This window comes from Suricata suricatta, chromosome 3 (assembly GCF_006229205.1).
Source record: "Suricata suricatta isolate VVHF042 chromosome 3, meerkat_22Aug2017_6uvM2_HiC, whole genome shotgun sequence".
Classification (NCBI taxonomy): domain Eukaryota; kingdom Metazoa; phylum Chordata; class Mammalia; order Carnivora; family Herpestidae; genus Suricata; species Suricata suricatta.
The window spans coordinates 92401494-92417351 of NC_043702.1; the positions used below are offsets into that span (position 1 = coordinate 92401494).

The window sequence follows — 15858 nt, forward strand, 5'->3', positions numbered from 1 at the left end:
TGCACATATGCCTGAGATGATGCTAAAAAATAATATCTAATATTTTTCATGATGTGATTGTATATTCAGGATGTAAGCATAACATGTGTTCCCTTACCTCTGAGGACCTGCACACTGAGTGTTCTAAGATACCTAGAGGTGATTAAAGCTTATGGGGGAAATGCTTACTCAGTCCTGGAAATAAACCATGCTGATTTGTTTTAAGTAAGTAAGAGGCCTTCAAGAGACAGCTTGCTTTAGACCCTTTGATTTATGCTGTACTGTAACTCTATTATGCCGGCGAAGGTAGAGGCAGCCATCCCCCCAAGTTATTAAAGCTGTTCATTTCTTCTTAGCACCCCATGGTGCACAGGGTTTCCATGGTAAAAGAGAAAATAGCTATTTTCCCTTCTATGCACCTAGCGTGGGGTTCAATTTTCCACATCCCTCTGAATAATACACAGAGCCCAGAGACACAGAGGTACAAAAATTTAGATCCTGCTTGACCAAAGACTTGGAGCATTAATAATTTGCACTGTAGGATTTTTGAAAAATTTATTTAGCTTCACCTTTTTCTATTTACTCCTACGGAGAGATAGAAGGAAGAATGTGGTTTAAAAATTCATCTGAGGAGCAACAATGGCCTGGGTTATCCCAGCTTAGCTGTGGCTTGTGGGTGAGCAAACAGGTCGCCAGGGGAAGCCAGGAAGCGTTGGCCTCCTGAGTATCAGGGAATGGATCCATGGCTTGTCCCTGTAACTTGTGACTGATGTGGTGGCAGTGGGTGCGCTGGTTCGTCTGGTTCCTCTGCAGCACCAGAGCTGGATGGAAAAGGGAAGGACAACAATTTAATCTCTATTTTTTGTGTGTTGAATGTGCAGAAACCAAACATTCTCATGGTGTTCTTTATCCCTTATTTCTGGGAAATAATTGTTTCTCCATGGTGGAACCATAATGGGGAGAAAAAGGTATATATGTGAAGCCCACAAGGACAAAGACATGGAGGTTTGAAATTGGGCCTGAGTGTATCTGAGTTTAACATAGAGGATTTCTGGGATGATTGGGTGGCTCAGTCATTAGGCCTTTGACTTCAGCTAGGTCATCTCACAACTCATGAGTTCGAGCCTTGTATTGGGCTCTGTGCTGACAGCTCTGAGTCTGGAGCCTGCTTCAAGTTGTGTCTCCCTCTCTCTCTGCTCCTCCCCCACTCATGCTCTGTCTCTGTCTCTCTGTCAAAAATAAAAAAAATTAAAAAAAAAAATAGAAGGTTTCCTTATCTAGGGAAAAATGAAGGTAATCAAAGTATTAATGTAGCTTATTGATGATGGAGGGCAGTGTTTATTGCCATGAGTGAGATGAGGGCATTAACCTTATCACTTGTTTCCCTGTCACTGAGCCAGCTTAATTTTCTATTTTTGTTAAGAGCTGTCTGCTTTTCTACATTCAAATCCTTTACTCTAGCCAGGTGTGCCCACTTATCTGCCTTCACACGTGGACCTAGACTGGTCAACCCTGAGCTGACCTCCTACCCTATAATGAAAGGATAAAGGCCAGGCTAGATTGTGGCCAGAGAATTGGGGTCTCTACTGCCATTTGCTGTTGTCATATACCATCTGACCTGTCCCTCTGAGTCTTGTGTGTTTTCACGTTCCTCATTGTCCGATTTCTCACAGGTTCCTTTGGCTCTAGTCTCTTTATAAATGCATGCAAGTACATATACTGCTTTCACATCGTACCTAACTTTGGGAGAGGCTTTGGGGCCAGCTCCTTGAGTCAAAATCCTGTCTCTGCCCACTCACTAGACGTGCAAGTTCGAGTGAGCTCCTCGATCTATGTGTCCCTCAGTTTCCTCCCTGTAAAACTGGGCTAATGAAAGGACTTGAATCACATGACTGTGGTGAAGCTTAACTGAGTTAAGACATTTAAAGGGGTGTGAGAGCCATTTGGTGCATCCTAAGTGCTATATCAGTTTTTATGGTCATTACAGTTACTGCTGTTATTATTTGACCTTCTGTAGTTTCTTTACTTATTCAAGCTGCTGTTCTGCTTTACGTGTGTTTCTTTCAGAATATCTGTGGGGCTGCTTCTGTCCTGGCGCATATCCTGTGGCTCTCCAGATTGTGCTTTCTCAGCCTGATCCCGTGTCCTAGGTATCTAAGGAAACAGATTTTGTTTAGGACTCTGCAGAAACCACACACACTTCCCCTTTTTGTACTTAAAATTCTTAAGGTTTGAGGCTATGACACGGGTTGGGTGCTCTAGAAGCCAACATTGAGATAAAGCCTATATTGATGGTTTAGAATATAGGGTGCAGAGTGGAGGGAGGTGATTAGGGTAGGCGCCTGCAGAAGGAAAGGGGAGAATGTGGACTGGACACAAGGAGAAGGTGAACCGTGAAGCCAACCCCACGGAGCCTCAGCCAGCCCTCTAGACCGCTGTAAATGGATATGACCCATGGAGCGACCTGAATCAACTCCCATTCCCTGGCCTTTATATTCTTACATGGATCAGCAACTGGATATGGGCACATTGGGAAGGCGGGTCCTTGGACAAGACAAAACTTGAAGGAGGTGGCAGCTCGAGGCCCTCTGCTGCCTGAGTGGGTCTGGGCAGCACAAGCCGGCGTCCTCCGCAGGTTGAGTTCTAGACTAAAAGACAAGGCCTTCCTAGGAGGGTGCACCACAGTGTTTCTTTGTAAAGAATTCAGAATTTGGCAGAATGTCTTTCACTGGGATAGGTGTGGGAAGACAAGAGGCTGTCCAAGGGTAAGGGATAATGCTGAAGGATGGAGGGGTGGCGGGGAAGATGGAAACACAAGACTAGAGCAGAGGTTTATGTTGCTGTAGGAGGTGAGACTCACCAGGAGGTTGAGGAAGCTGTGCAGAATCTTTACCTGGGAGGGGCTGATGGAAGCAGTTAGGGAGGGGTAGGTGGCTGGTATAGGAACACACTGTTTCCACTTAGCCTTTCTTAGAAATACATTTTGGGAAGTTGCTATTCGAAATTGGGTGGATTTAGGGTGATCAACCCTCTTGGTGTGCCCAGACCAAGGGGTTTCCTTGGATGATTGACTTTAGTGCTGAACTTGGATTCTATGTGTGTTGAACAAAGCCTTTCCCAAGGCACCTCACAGACTTACAACTGAAGCCATGGGCAGTGGGTGGCTAGGAGGTTGGGGGAAGGGAAGGAAGTTGGGAAACATGCTTCACATGTACTTGGCAGCTAATAAATAGAGATCAAAAGGAAATGGAACGTGAGGACAATGAATTAAAAGCGAATTTTTTTTTTCAAAAACCCTTCTGATGAAAGGGCAAGAGTAAAAAGAATGGTAAAACAGGCAATACATTGAGGACGCAGTGCAGAGCTAAATGCCATTATGCACCTGAATACTTCTGGTACCTTACTGGTCAGGCCAGACCTTGAGCCTGTGTCATCAGTCCAGACTGGGATGCTTTCGTACCCATGTGCATTACAGAACAATCCTGGAGCCTCCTCTCTACACGTGCCCTCACCTCATTGATTATAGAATATCCTTTCCTTCTTTCCTCCCTTCTCTTTCACCAGAGGTCGGATATGCATTTCAAAGGTAGTAAGAAGCCAACTTCCACCCAAAACTGATGTGAGCGTCTCCTCTACCCCCCATCCCCCCAACCTCCCTCCCAGAGTGAATGAGTCTCTCCTGGGGACTGGACATTTAGTGCTGATATGGAAGTTTGGTGTGGGGGATGGGGAGGTTGCCTGCTTTTGGAAGTGCTTTTCTAAGATTGCTTAATCCAGGTCCAAGGCCGAAAAGGTTTGGTGGAGACTAATCTTGTCTTCACAGTGAAATGAGAGAAAGATCTGCTTACTTTATGTCCAGTATATGGAATGTGTTACAGAAAAGCCCTAAGGAGCTGATATGTTTCACTAAAGGTGACCTTTGGACTTTCTAACCTCATGTAAGACACAGTTCATGCTTAATCAACAATACTATTGAGGAACTAGGCTTCCTCCTATTGACTTTATTTCTCTGTATCCAAGAGGTTAGTGCATCATGCATCATGCTCAATTAGCTGCATGTTATTGTCTGTTTCTAACACATAATCTGTTATGATCTCTCACCCTTAGACTAATGGCCCCTGCCGTTTTAGTGTCGTTTCCTCAAAACAGGGGTAAAAATATTTTTCTATTATACTTCAACTATTAGACACCCTCAGAATATTCTGAGTATTCGTGGCTGTTCAGATTCCAAAATATGCATAAAGCCTAGGTTTCAGGAGGTGTCCAAATTCAATAATAAATTAAAAAGATGGTGACTTAAGAGATGAATGAGTTGGTATAGTCCTCAAGTTCACAGGACACTTATTAGACACCAACATATTATTTTCTCTGGACTCCAAAACTATTTTTCACTATTATTAAGTGATACTGATTGTATCTTGGAGGAACAGCGAGGTCTGATAATCTACATCTGCTATGGGGTTTGGACTAGAGGGAGCTGAAGAAGGAAAAGAGGGGAGAAAAAGAAGAAGAACAGTCAAGTTTCCTCATCTGAGGCACTGATACCTTGCCTCCCTGCTTCCCTAGCACCCATTCAAGTCTGTGACTGGCATCCCCTGTTGGATCGAATCTACCTGCTTGCCCTTATTTTTAGGCCTCCTGCCTAACACCATGCTAACTATCAAGTCTAGCATATGGTCCCTGAGTCGAGATGACAGCAAGTTGATTGAGAGATAACAGTGGCTTATCAACACAAATGTGAACACATGGGTCCTTGCCGTGTATAATTAAGTGCTGAACTGGGTGATGCAGAGGCTCTGGGTCAAAAGAGTTCAGAGAGCAGACAGGCAAAGAGTAACATGGTTTGGTTCAATTTTTTTGGCGATGCCTATAAATGTGTGTCCCTTTTCTGCTTTTTATTGGCAGAAAAGGAGCTGATGGGTGGGAGACGGCTGGCAGGATGGGGTGTTGGGCATCAGGGATACCATCCTAAAACTGTCTTATGTAACCGAATTCTACTGAAGATTTCACTTCAAACGTATCCTATTGCTAGGATAACATTCTAAAGGCTCTTATTATAATACCCATACCCTTCCTATACAAACAAGGAATTTATCATTTAAAAAAAATGTTTATTTATTTATTTCAAGAGAGACAGAGTGCAAGCAGGGGAGGGACAGAGATAGAAAGAGAGAGGGAGAGAGAGAATCCCAAGCAGGCCCTGCACCATTAGTGCAGAGTCTGATGTGGAACTCAGTCCCCTGAACCATGACGTCATGACCTGAGCCAAAAATCAAAAGTTGGACACTTAACCGACTGAGCCACCCAGGTGTCCCAAGGAATTAGTCATTTTTATATTCAGAAGCTATTAGCCATATAATAAGTGTTTTTAACCTCGCAATAGCCTCTCATGACCTAGACTGATAGGACTCATGTTATTATGATCAGTCAAAATAAAAATGATAACCAAGAAAATGAATCATTATTCTTCTTTGTTCTGAGGAAGGCTATACTTTAAAATAATTTCCCCACTGGTTGATTTTTAGGTTTATCAATAGATTATTGTACCCAGAAAACCTTAATCTGTCTCAAAACAACACCCGCCCCCGATATATTTAAGATATCAAGTTTAAACCAGCAGCGACAATAGAGCAGAGGGGCTCTATTATCCACAGATTAGGTCCCGCAGGTCTTCAGGTTCCTCAGGGGAATTATGGAGGCTCCTCGGAGGGTGTGGTTTCCTGGGCGAAGGATGGTTTCCAGAGTGAGCTTTGCCTGGGCGTGGGAGGAAAGAACAGCCACTTCCTCTCTGGGGAGATACGCTACATGTGCATCATCCCTGCGTGCGTGGTGACCACTTCTCTTGACAAGGGAAGAGGACAAGAGGGCAGGGCTTGCCCTGGACCTGAAAAAGCCCACCTGGAGCAAAGCCCAGCCTGACGCGTCCCCTGGAGCCTCAGCCCAGGTTTCCACAGGTGTTCTTTGCATCTGAGTGCTCAGCTCTGTTTCTGCCACTTCTATTGACGTTCCAGGGATGTTTCGTTGGGGACAGACTGGAGCAGGTTGCCTCTCTCTCTGTCTCTGTCTCTCTCTCTCTCTCTGATCTGTAAAGATGCCTTTTCTACAGGGCCTTTGAGGAATACTTAACACAAAAATAAGGGGTTTCTGGAGCCTAACATATCAGGCCATCAGAGAAAAGAACTCCTGTGGCCTGTGTGTGTGCGTGCGTGCACCCTCCCATACTTCCAAAGGCGAGAGGAAGGAGCAAGAAGAAAAGTTACAGCCCTCTTCCAGTGCATCCTTTCAACAGACCCCTGACTTGTCTTCCCTCCAGCATCCCTAGTTTAGTCTTTTTAACTTAAAAAGCTGTGTCAGCATGAAAGGAAGACTTCTGGGGCCCTGGTTGGGGGAGGCTCCCGAGTCAGCACAGGGCTCTGCTGGCCATTTGGGCAAATGCAGGCAGGGGTTTTGGAGCCTGGGAGTCTGTCATCTTGAGACCCAATCCCGCTTCTTCCTTGGGGTGCCTTCTCCTGTTATCAGCCTTTCTTCTTTGCATCCCAGGCCTGTTGGGGACCGGTATGAGGCGTGGGGGCAGGCCCTGTCAGGTGCCAGAGCCCCAGTGAGTTTTAGAAGCCACGAGGGGCTGACTGTCAAGCCATCAAGGGCAGGCTTGATTAAAGGCACTGATCACACAATAATCCTGGTCTCGCACATCCACCAGAGTCAGTGGCTATATCCACCTTCGTCAGTGCTATCATTGATTTTAATAGCCTCTCTGTATCTGGTGAAAATCGAACTCAGGGTCTTTTTATTTAGACAATCCCCGCAGGCCACAAAATGAATTGCTTTCTCAGGGTATAGACAGCCATGTCCCTTGAGGCCTCCTTCAGGCTCTGGTTTCAGGAGGACTCTGTTCTCAGGTTCAAAGGCATGCAACTTGCATCTTGCAGTTTAATGAATTTACATAAATCTCTGAGGTTAGCACTGTGGGACCCGGCTGGCAAACTGGACTTTAATGCTATACGTCAGATTGGTGTAAAATCCAAGTCAGGGGGAGGATATGGCCCCCTCCCCCTCCTCTTTTCCCACCTCCTCCTGCCCAGCCCTTTTTATTTGGGGCAAGCAAAGTAGTTAAAAATGTCAAACTCACAGTATGCACTGTCAACAACACAATGAGAAGGCTGAAATAAAATCCTCCAACATCATGGTGATACTTTATACTTACATAGGGCCTTTCATCAAGAGTCTTCTCATGCCTGAGGAACATTAACCCTTGCTCTGCCTCTGTGGCTGGACCTAGAGCCTGAGCTGTGTGGGAAAGCAAAGGCATGGGGGACTAGTACCCCATTTATAGGACAAATTTTCAGAGTAGGTCAGATTTTACATCTTTCCCCTTCACCTCCTTTTTCAGCAAGTGTTTGCTGTATCAGCCCTGCTCCAGAGGTCCCTGGTGCCCTGATAATGTCAATAACCCAATAGACTACATTCGAGTTGAGGGTACCGGCAAGGGGGCTCCCTTTCCCCCAGATCTGTCATGAAACACATCAAAGCGGTTGTTAGGAGAGTAATCTGAACTTCGTTGGACTTGACACTCCATGGTTTACGCTTGCTTTTGTGTGATTTGCAGCAATTAAAGTCTGAAAATGTTTTTATCCGACTATGTGTTTGGGACCATCAGTGTGGCACCTGTTGTGTCTCTTCCAAGTCACACTCTGTGTGCGAACTTGGTGTCAGATGCGATCCATGTCGCTAATGGTTACCACAAATTTGCTCATTGATTACAGTGCTCTTTCCTAAGGAACCTGGACAAAGTGACTTGGTCTTTATCAATGTCTGGTTGTAGACCAGGAGTCTTACATTCATTTCTCTTGTTCTAACCAGTGCTTCTTAAAGTTTATCCATCTGCATGAAAGTGATGTGGGCCACTTTCCAAATATGCACATTCCAAGGTCTCTAGAGACTTACCTAAAAAGCCATGCTGACGGGTCACCTGGGTAGCTCAGTTGGTTTGGTGTCTGACTTCCTCTCAGATGACGATCTCAAGGTCCCTGAATTCGAGCCCCGCATTGGGCTCTGTGCTGACAGCTCAGAGCCTGGAGTCTGCTTGGGATTTGTCTCTCTCTCCCCCTTTTATGCCCTGTCTCCTTCTCAAAAATAAATAAACATTAAACAATTTTTAAAAAGCCTTGCTGATTTGAATGCTGAAGTGTAACTCCTTCCAAATTCTCCTCGCTTCCTATTTCTGATCGTGTTAACGTTTACAGGGAAGACCAGCTGGCAACAGGCTATCTCTTAAGCACTGATAGAACCATTAGCTCCACAAGAAACAACAGATATTGGAACAAAGGATTATGAATTACTGAAGGCTCTGTGTGAAGGGAAATAGGAATAGACTTAAATGCCTGCTCTTCAGCATTTTCTCCTCACAAATGGATGTTGTCCATCCCTAAGGGCATGGAGAATTTATTCCAAGGTGATGCTCTGGGGATAAGTTCCATGAGTGTGATTCCCATGGTCTTTGCACTTGTCTTTGAGGCCTACACCATTATTTCTTCTAACAGCTAAGCAGAATGGCTGAGTTATGGGAAGGAACAGAAGTCACACTAGTTTGAGATTCAAGTCTAAAGATCTATTGAATGTCTGTTGCCGTATATCACATATAGAAATCAGAATTGAATACTATAATGATGGCTACATGCTTCTATTTCCAATTTGTCTTTGTTCATATTGGTTTACCAAATCTCTTCTCAATATTTATAATCCTCAGGGGAATCTGGGCCACCCTAGGATACTGGAAGGTCAGAAAGACCTGAATTGAAATGGTGGCTTTACATCTTACTATTTGTATGACTATAATCAGATTACTTAAGTGACACATCTCTCTGGGCCTCGGTTTTCTTAGCTGTAGAAGGGAAGTGATAATAGTAGTATGTAATTCATTGGGTTATTTTAGTGGTAAATTAGATACTGAATTTAACTCAAATAGAATACATAAGTGCTTAATAAATGGCAGTAGTTGTACTTTTTTATGGGGACAAGAGGCAGAGGCAGGGGAAATCAGACACTAGAGGTAGAAAGCTGCGATGATAATCTCAGTAGGTCCCCAATATTACAGGACCATCACCAGCAAGCACCTCTCAGGGACCTCTGGGCTGGGTTTCACACCTTGCAGATCTGATTACTGTCTCTGACTTCAGGATTTTCCAGAAAACACTCAACCATTAAGAATACAGCACCAGCCTTTTGAAAATGGAGCAGATCAATAGACATTCGTACGCCTGTTGTAACACCGCCTGGCAGTCTTCCATGGGTGAGGGCAGGCCTCATGGGAGAGAAGGGATTGCGTGATTGGGGCCGAGAAGGCCCTGAAGGGGAGCTGAGCTGTGCATCTTAGCATGTGAGGTAATTTGGGCAGTAGCGTTAATGATCACCCGGTAGAGGTGGGGAAGACAGCCCCCCCCATCATCTTTCCCTTATTTACTTTTACACGAAGTTGTAAGTCAAGTTAAATACTTGTCCTTAACTATTGCTTGGGAAAGCGTGACCCTATCACACCCAAGGGGCTCCAAATGTGCATTTATGTTTTTGGTGGTTTTTTTTTTTTGAGAGAGAGAGAGACAGGGTGAACAGGGGAGGGACAGAGAGAGAGGGACACACAGAATCTGAAGACAAGCTCCAGGCTCTGAGCTGTCAGCACAGAGCCTGACGTGTAGCTCGAACCCACAAACCGTGAGATCCTGACCTGAGCCGAAGTCAGACGCTCAACTGACTGAGCCACCCAGGCACCCCTCAAATGTGCATTTAAATAGAATCTGGCCTCAGGTTCATATAATGTGCAGATCATAGCAAAATAAAAACATGCAGGAAATGGGCTGTACTTTCCTTTCTTTGAAATTATTACAGACAGAAGACATCTTCTCACTAGGAAGTAAGACAGGAGTGCCAACATACTTTCTCTAGAGGAATGGAAATAGTACTTTGAAAAACTTTTCTTACTTTGGTGGAAATTTTCAGTCATTCTTTCTATTGGACAATTTCCCCCTAAAGAAAAGCGTAGTGTCGAATGCAGGGCTTATGCCTGAGGGTTCCCGTCACAGAGGTCTTGTAGGCCTGTGTAGAGGAGACAGACCTGTGCATTATGCCATCACCCCAGGCCACTGAATTTCAAAGCCTAGAATTCTTAAAGCTCTCAAGACTCTTTGTGGGTTAGACTTTTCTAACCTTCCTCTGGAGAGTTCCTTAATGTTAGACCAGCCATGACAAGGAGCTGGGCAAACCCATGCCCTTACAAGCTCTCTGACTTTCCCTCCGTGCATGCTAGCAACCAGCGAACTGGACCAAAGAGGTTCACACTTGTCTTACCTTAAAATTCCATTTGTCAAGCAGCAATTGCAGAAAGGTCAGCACTTTATGCTCTGAGCACTTAACTTTAACCATTGCTTAAGGTGGACAGAGTCTGAGGGGTTTTCAAACCAGTTCTCCAGTGCACAGGGGTGCGGGTGGGGGGAGGTCCTGTGATCAGGAATGAAAACCCAGTGGCTGGTTCTGCACCTTCTTTCCCCCATTCCATCCCCACGTGCGCTGCTACACCCTCCAGAAACTCCACAATGTGTTCAATCAATAGATCCGGAGTGAGTACCTACTATATGTCAGGCTGGTTAAAAAAAATAGCTGTTTTTTTTCTGGTGATTTACTTTGAAAATTGTACAATCCTGTACTTTTATTATTTTTTTTAATAATAGAAGGGGAATATGCTCATTGAAAATAAAAGATCAGACCATACACACACATATAAAAATGAAAATTCCGTTATCTACTCCCCAAGGATAACCAGTGTTCATAGTTTGTATAATTCCTCCATCACATGCCACATTCTGTACTGCTATCTGCTTTATTCATTCAACAAGCAACCACTTCTTTCCATATTGGTTCATGCCCAGTTACCTCAATTTTTTCATCCCTTTCTTATTTTTCTGTACTATGCATGTACCATAATTTGTATAATTTACCTCCTCTCATATTGATGGATATTTAAATTATCTGTATTTTACTGGGTTACAAATAATGCTGCAAGGAACATTTTTGAGCTTATATCCTGGGGCTCTTTTGTGAATAGAGTGGTGGGATCATTCTGGAAAAGTGGAACTACTGGCTCCAAGGGTTTGTACCTAGAAAATCTTTAGGTACTTCTCTAAAATTTTTTAAAAATGTTTGTTTATTTATTTTTGAGAGAGAGAGAGTGAGGGAGGGGCAGAGAGAAGAGAGAGGGATACACAGAATTTGAAGCCGGCTCCAGGCTCTGAGCTGTCCCCAGGTTCTGACAGCTCTGTACTGTCAGCTCCAGAGCCTGAATCGGGGCTGGAACCCACCAACTGTCAGATCATGACCTGAGTCGAAGTCAGTGTTTAACTGACTGAGCCACGCAGGCACCTCGAGTCATTCCTATATGAAAGTAGACAATCCTGGGGCCTTGATGTTCTACCAAATCAACCACTGCTCTTTGAGAAAATAATTTTTGGACATGCACTGAGCATGCACTGTGGGGAAGTAGTGAGATGTGAGGTCATTGTTTTCCAAGGGCCAGGAGAGTGTTTTATCTAAATATACACCCCATTCCAACTGTACTCCTGCCTCCTTCTTAGTCTCCGCCCCACCCCCATTTCTGTTTAAGACTGACGATAGCAGGCCATTCGGGTGTAAACAAATAACACAACACAATGGTTGCCCTCAAAGACCTTTCAAACTGGGTTGGGGAGACAGAACACAGATGGCTACAAAACAAGCTAAAAATACAAGTCGGTATATAAAAAGCTGCAAATACATATAAATAGTCAGCATCATTATAGCACTTCAGAGGAAGGAAGAACAGCGGTCTAGAGTGTTGAGCTTGGGGGCAGAGACTTGGTGGAAGATTTGTGGATTTCCCCAGGTGGGGGTGGGATGCGTGGGGACAGAACTATAAAAATACAGTAAGAATCCGTGGACACAAGGAGAGCTTCCATGAAAGAGTGGAAAACAGGCAGGAAAACGCCCATTTTTATCTTGCTGGTTGGAGGTGGCTGCGGCTTACAGTTCTCCTTGAGACTATTATAGATACCTGGCAAAGGTTACTTTTAGGGGGGGCAGCTGGGAGTTGTGCAGGTAGGTCATTCAGATGTTGAGAATCTGGTGAAACAGGTGAAGAAAATTAGGAATACATTTATCGTGATGAGCACTAATCCATGGAAGTGAACCACTATATTGTGCACCTGAAACCAATATGACATCGTATGTTAACAGCACTGGACTGAAAATAAAATAAATTTTTTTGAGAATCTAAAGAAAGCTGCCGGGCCTCTTCTCAGAAAAAAATCCACCTATTTGCACGTGTACGCAAAATCTGGCCGTCATTCAGGGGACCCCTTCTACCACAAGCTGAAAAACTTGTATGTCTGAAAAAAGTTGCAGCCCAGGACGACCCATTTAGGACAGACATTAGCCAGGTATAGATGTCACAGTAAAAACTGTCAGGCCACAGAAGGCATAACTGATATTCATATTTGTGAATCCTCAAACTCTGGCACAGACTGGAAACAGGTGGGTAAACAACTTCATGGGGCCCTGCTGGCGTTACAAACTTTCCCTCCACGTCTCCAGTTTATCCAGCGTCAGTTGGTGGAGGCGATTCTGTGTCTTTTTCCGGAGAAAGGCTGTGACCTGAGAAAAACCAAGCTCTCGAAAATTTGAATCAATGGGATTATTTACGCATGTATCACCGGAATCTGCTCCGAGATGCCGATTTTGCCACAGAAAAGATACTCTCGCTCCCCACCCCCTCCTTTCTTTTTGACAGTCAGTTAATAAAGACTCAACAATAAGCAGCTGCCAGTGATGTCATTTGGGACTTTGTCCACGGAGCTTGTATTTACAAGCTCGGAGCAACCACGGAGCTGCAGCCCGGGGAGCAAGTCTCCGCAAACTTGCTCTGAATTCGCTGCAGGACTTCGCTGCCGCGCTGGATGTTCGGCAAAACTGAGCGTGTTCTCTCGGCGCGGCCTTTGAATGCTTCAAAAACAAACAGAGGATGAACTCGGGAGGAAATTTTTAGCTGGAGAGGCTGTGGCTGTGTGTGTCTCCAGGGCTGTGATAAGTATTGACTGAAGAGCTAACTACAAGTAAGCTGTGGGTTGTTTTTTTAATTTTAAACTCTTGTAACAGTTTTTCTTACTTCTACAGCCTGCTTTCCTTTTAAAGTGAGGTGATGATATTTAGGTGTTTCTACAGGTTCTCTTGGCTGCGGCAAGTATGTGTTTGTTCCTAGTAATTATAGTGTGCTGAAGTTGTTGGGGTAGGTGCAGAGGACGCCTCATCTAAGAACAGGCACTGGGTGTAGATGATAATAGATTGTGAATGCCTAGTCCTTTTTTTTTTTTTTTTTTTTTGCCTCTGCTGGGCGTTTGGGATTTTTTTTTCTTTTAAATAAAAAGCAACCAACCATACAAAAGACTATGAGGCTGACCTAGGAATTTTAATAGAAAACTATAGACTAATTTTTAATTAACTGGTGTGCTGGAGGGGGAAACCCACTCTTTTTTGCCTCTAATCCTTTCTGCGATTTATAGATTTCTAATATGTGCATGCTGTTTACAGTGTCTTGTTCCCTCCTGCCTACACCCTCTCCTCATACACACACACACACACCCCCCCCCCCCCCCCCCCCCCCCCCCCCCCCCCCCCCCCCCCCCCCCCCCCCCCCCCCCCCCCCCCCCCCCCCCCCGGCTCATTCATTCTCCGGGAATTTGAAAGTAGAGAAGAATGTTTTGAAATTGAAACCGTTCCTATCTGGATATTTTCCCGTTGAGGATTTGGAGAAATGTTCACTGTTCTGACTTGTCTTCTGAGTTTGGAACCTGAATTAATGTACTCTTGAAAAAGTCCTATTTGGACTCTCAGCTAGGTTTGGATTCCAGATTCACATCCTCTCTTTGATTTTCCTCCTGATTTTTTAAAAGTGTCCAGATATTCTGGGGGGAATAGGAAGAGTGCGCTCCTGGTGCGGGGGTTGGTCACAGGCTCGCTCTCCTCACAGAAGTCGGGGCCACCTGGAAGTTCTACCTTCGAGATGCTTGCATGGGTCTTTCTGCTGAGTACTTCAGGCTGCTGGCTTTGCATTTCAGTGCTTGCAGCCAGTAGCAAATCATGGCCTATTCCTGCCATCCAGAAGGGACAGCCCTGCTGCACAGATTGGCACGAACTGGCTGTTAGCACGTTAGCTCCAGCACGCGAACCCCGTGATTCACTCCTGGAGCCTCAGCTCGGTCCTCAGTTCAGCCGCCCAGGAAAGCAGGGACAGCTTTCACTGCTTTTCCTTTTTTCTCTGGACTCAGAGTATTCTAAGAAGCCAGTGCTGGAAAGGTCCTACAATATCCCAGTGTTTCCCATGGATTTCTAAGGTGGGCACCCTCCAGTGTGTTTGTCAGCCTGGAATTCTCCCACGAGAGCACACCGTGCTAGGATAGATGCTCCGTGCTATTCAATACTTTTCATTCAAAATAAGGGATCTGCTACAAAAACAGTTTTCAAACTGTTAGTCACAGCTAATTCCTTTGCAGAAGAAAACGTGAGGCATGAGGAGAGTGAGGAAGGGAACTAGTGTGTCTAGTCACCTGGCAGGATGGTGGCAGAGCTACAAGTAGGAACGAAGCCTCTGGTGCTCCTTCCAGCATGCATTCCACGTTCCCATTTCTAGAGTTATTGGAGAAACAGGACCCACGCGTGGCTGTCCGCATTCTTGTAGGAACAGGGCCGTGTGGAGGTGGAGTGATAAGGGTGGTCTGGCCCTGCTCCTGTTTTGTCTTTGGCTCTGGGCATGCTTCACAATGTCTCTGTGCCTCATTTGTTTTGCTAGAGAACCAAAGAGAGCCATGATTATATTACAGTTGATGGCTAAAAGACCAAGTGGATGATTCTGGCGGTTGAAATAGTATGAAAGGCATCTTTGCATCATGTACAGTTCCTAAGATGTCACGTGGCTCCCAGCTCTGACATTCTGCACTTTGGCTTTACTTTCAAGTCGCAAACTTTGTATTTTAAAATTATTTATTTATTTTCTAATTAAAAATTTTTTTTAAATTTATTTTTGAGAGAGAGAGAGAGAGAGAGAGAGCGAGAGAGAGACAGCATGAGCAGGGGAGGGGCAAGCAGAGAGAGGGAGAAACAGAATCTGAAGCAGGCTCCAGGCCCTGAGCTGTCGGCACAGAACCCGACGCGGGGCTCGAACCCATGAACCATGAGATCATGACCTGAGTCAAAGTTGGACATTTAACCAACTGAGCCACTCAGGCACCCCTAAAATTATTTTACTGACCACACTTTACTTTTTTCCCTCTTTTTTGGAGCCCCTCTTGCCACCTTTTTATTTTTTTTCATTATTCCTCCTCCCCCTTCATCCTCTAGCTGCAGCCTGGACCTCAGATTCTAACATTCAGCTAGATTCCACCCAAATGCTACATTCTTTTCTCTCTGGAACCTTCCTGGCCCCTGATATCCCTGCCTATCAGATCCCTCCATGGACTCTCTGTGTTATAGTGATTTCCTTCTTTGGATCTTCATGGTGTGGTGTCTTGTGCTAACTTGTGCTGTGGAATCTGGAGCCCTTTACCATTAAATCCCTTTCTCTGTTGAAATCAGTGGCTATGTTTTAATACTTCCTATATCCGCAGCATCTGGTAGTACAGAGTCTTGTTCAATGGATAATACTGAATAAATGAATAAGTGAATGGCTAATATTAAACATCCCTTTTTCTTGATCAAGCATCCAGGCCTCTGCATGTAGTGCACAAAACTATCATATAACTGTGCTGAATGGCTTTACATTCTTCTTCACTGGAGAGGAAGGCCTTCCACGCCAGATTCCTGAGC

At 44.9% G+C, this 15858-nt stretch overlaps 1 protein-coding gene across 1 annotated transcript in view; it reads left to right on the top strand.

Annotated features, from left to right (window-relative positions):
• The first annotated feature begins 12916 nt into the window (after positions 1-12916).
• Positions 12917-15858, top strand: part of NCKAP5 (NCK associated protein 5) — an 857737-nt gene continuing 854795 nt past the window's right edge. Inside the window, exon 1 of the mRNA XM_029934682.1 lies at positions 12917-13112. The gene's annotated coding sequence lies outside the window, so the exon portion shown is untranslated. The remainder of the gene's footprint in view (positions 13113-15858) is intronic.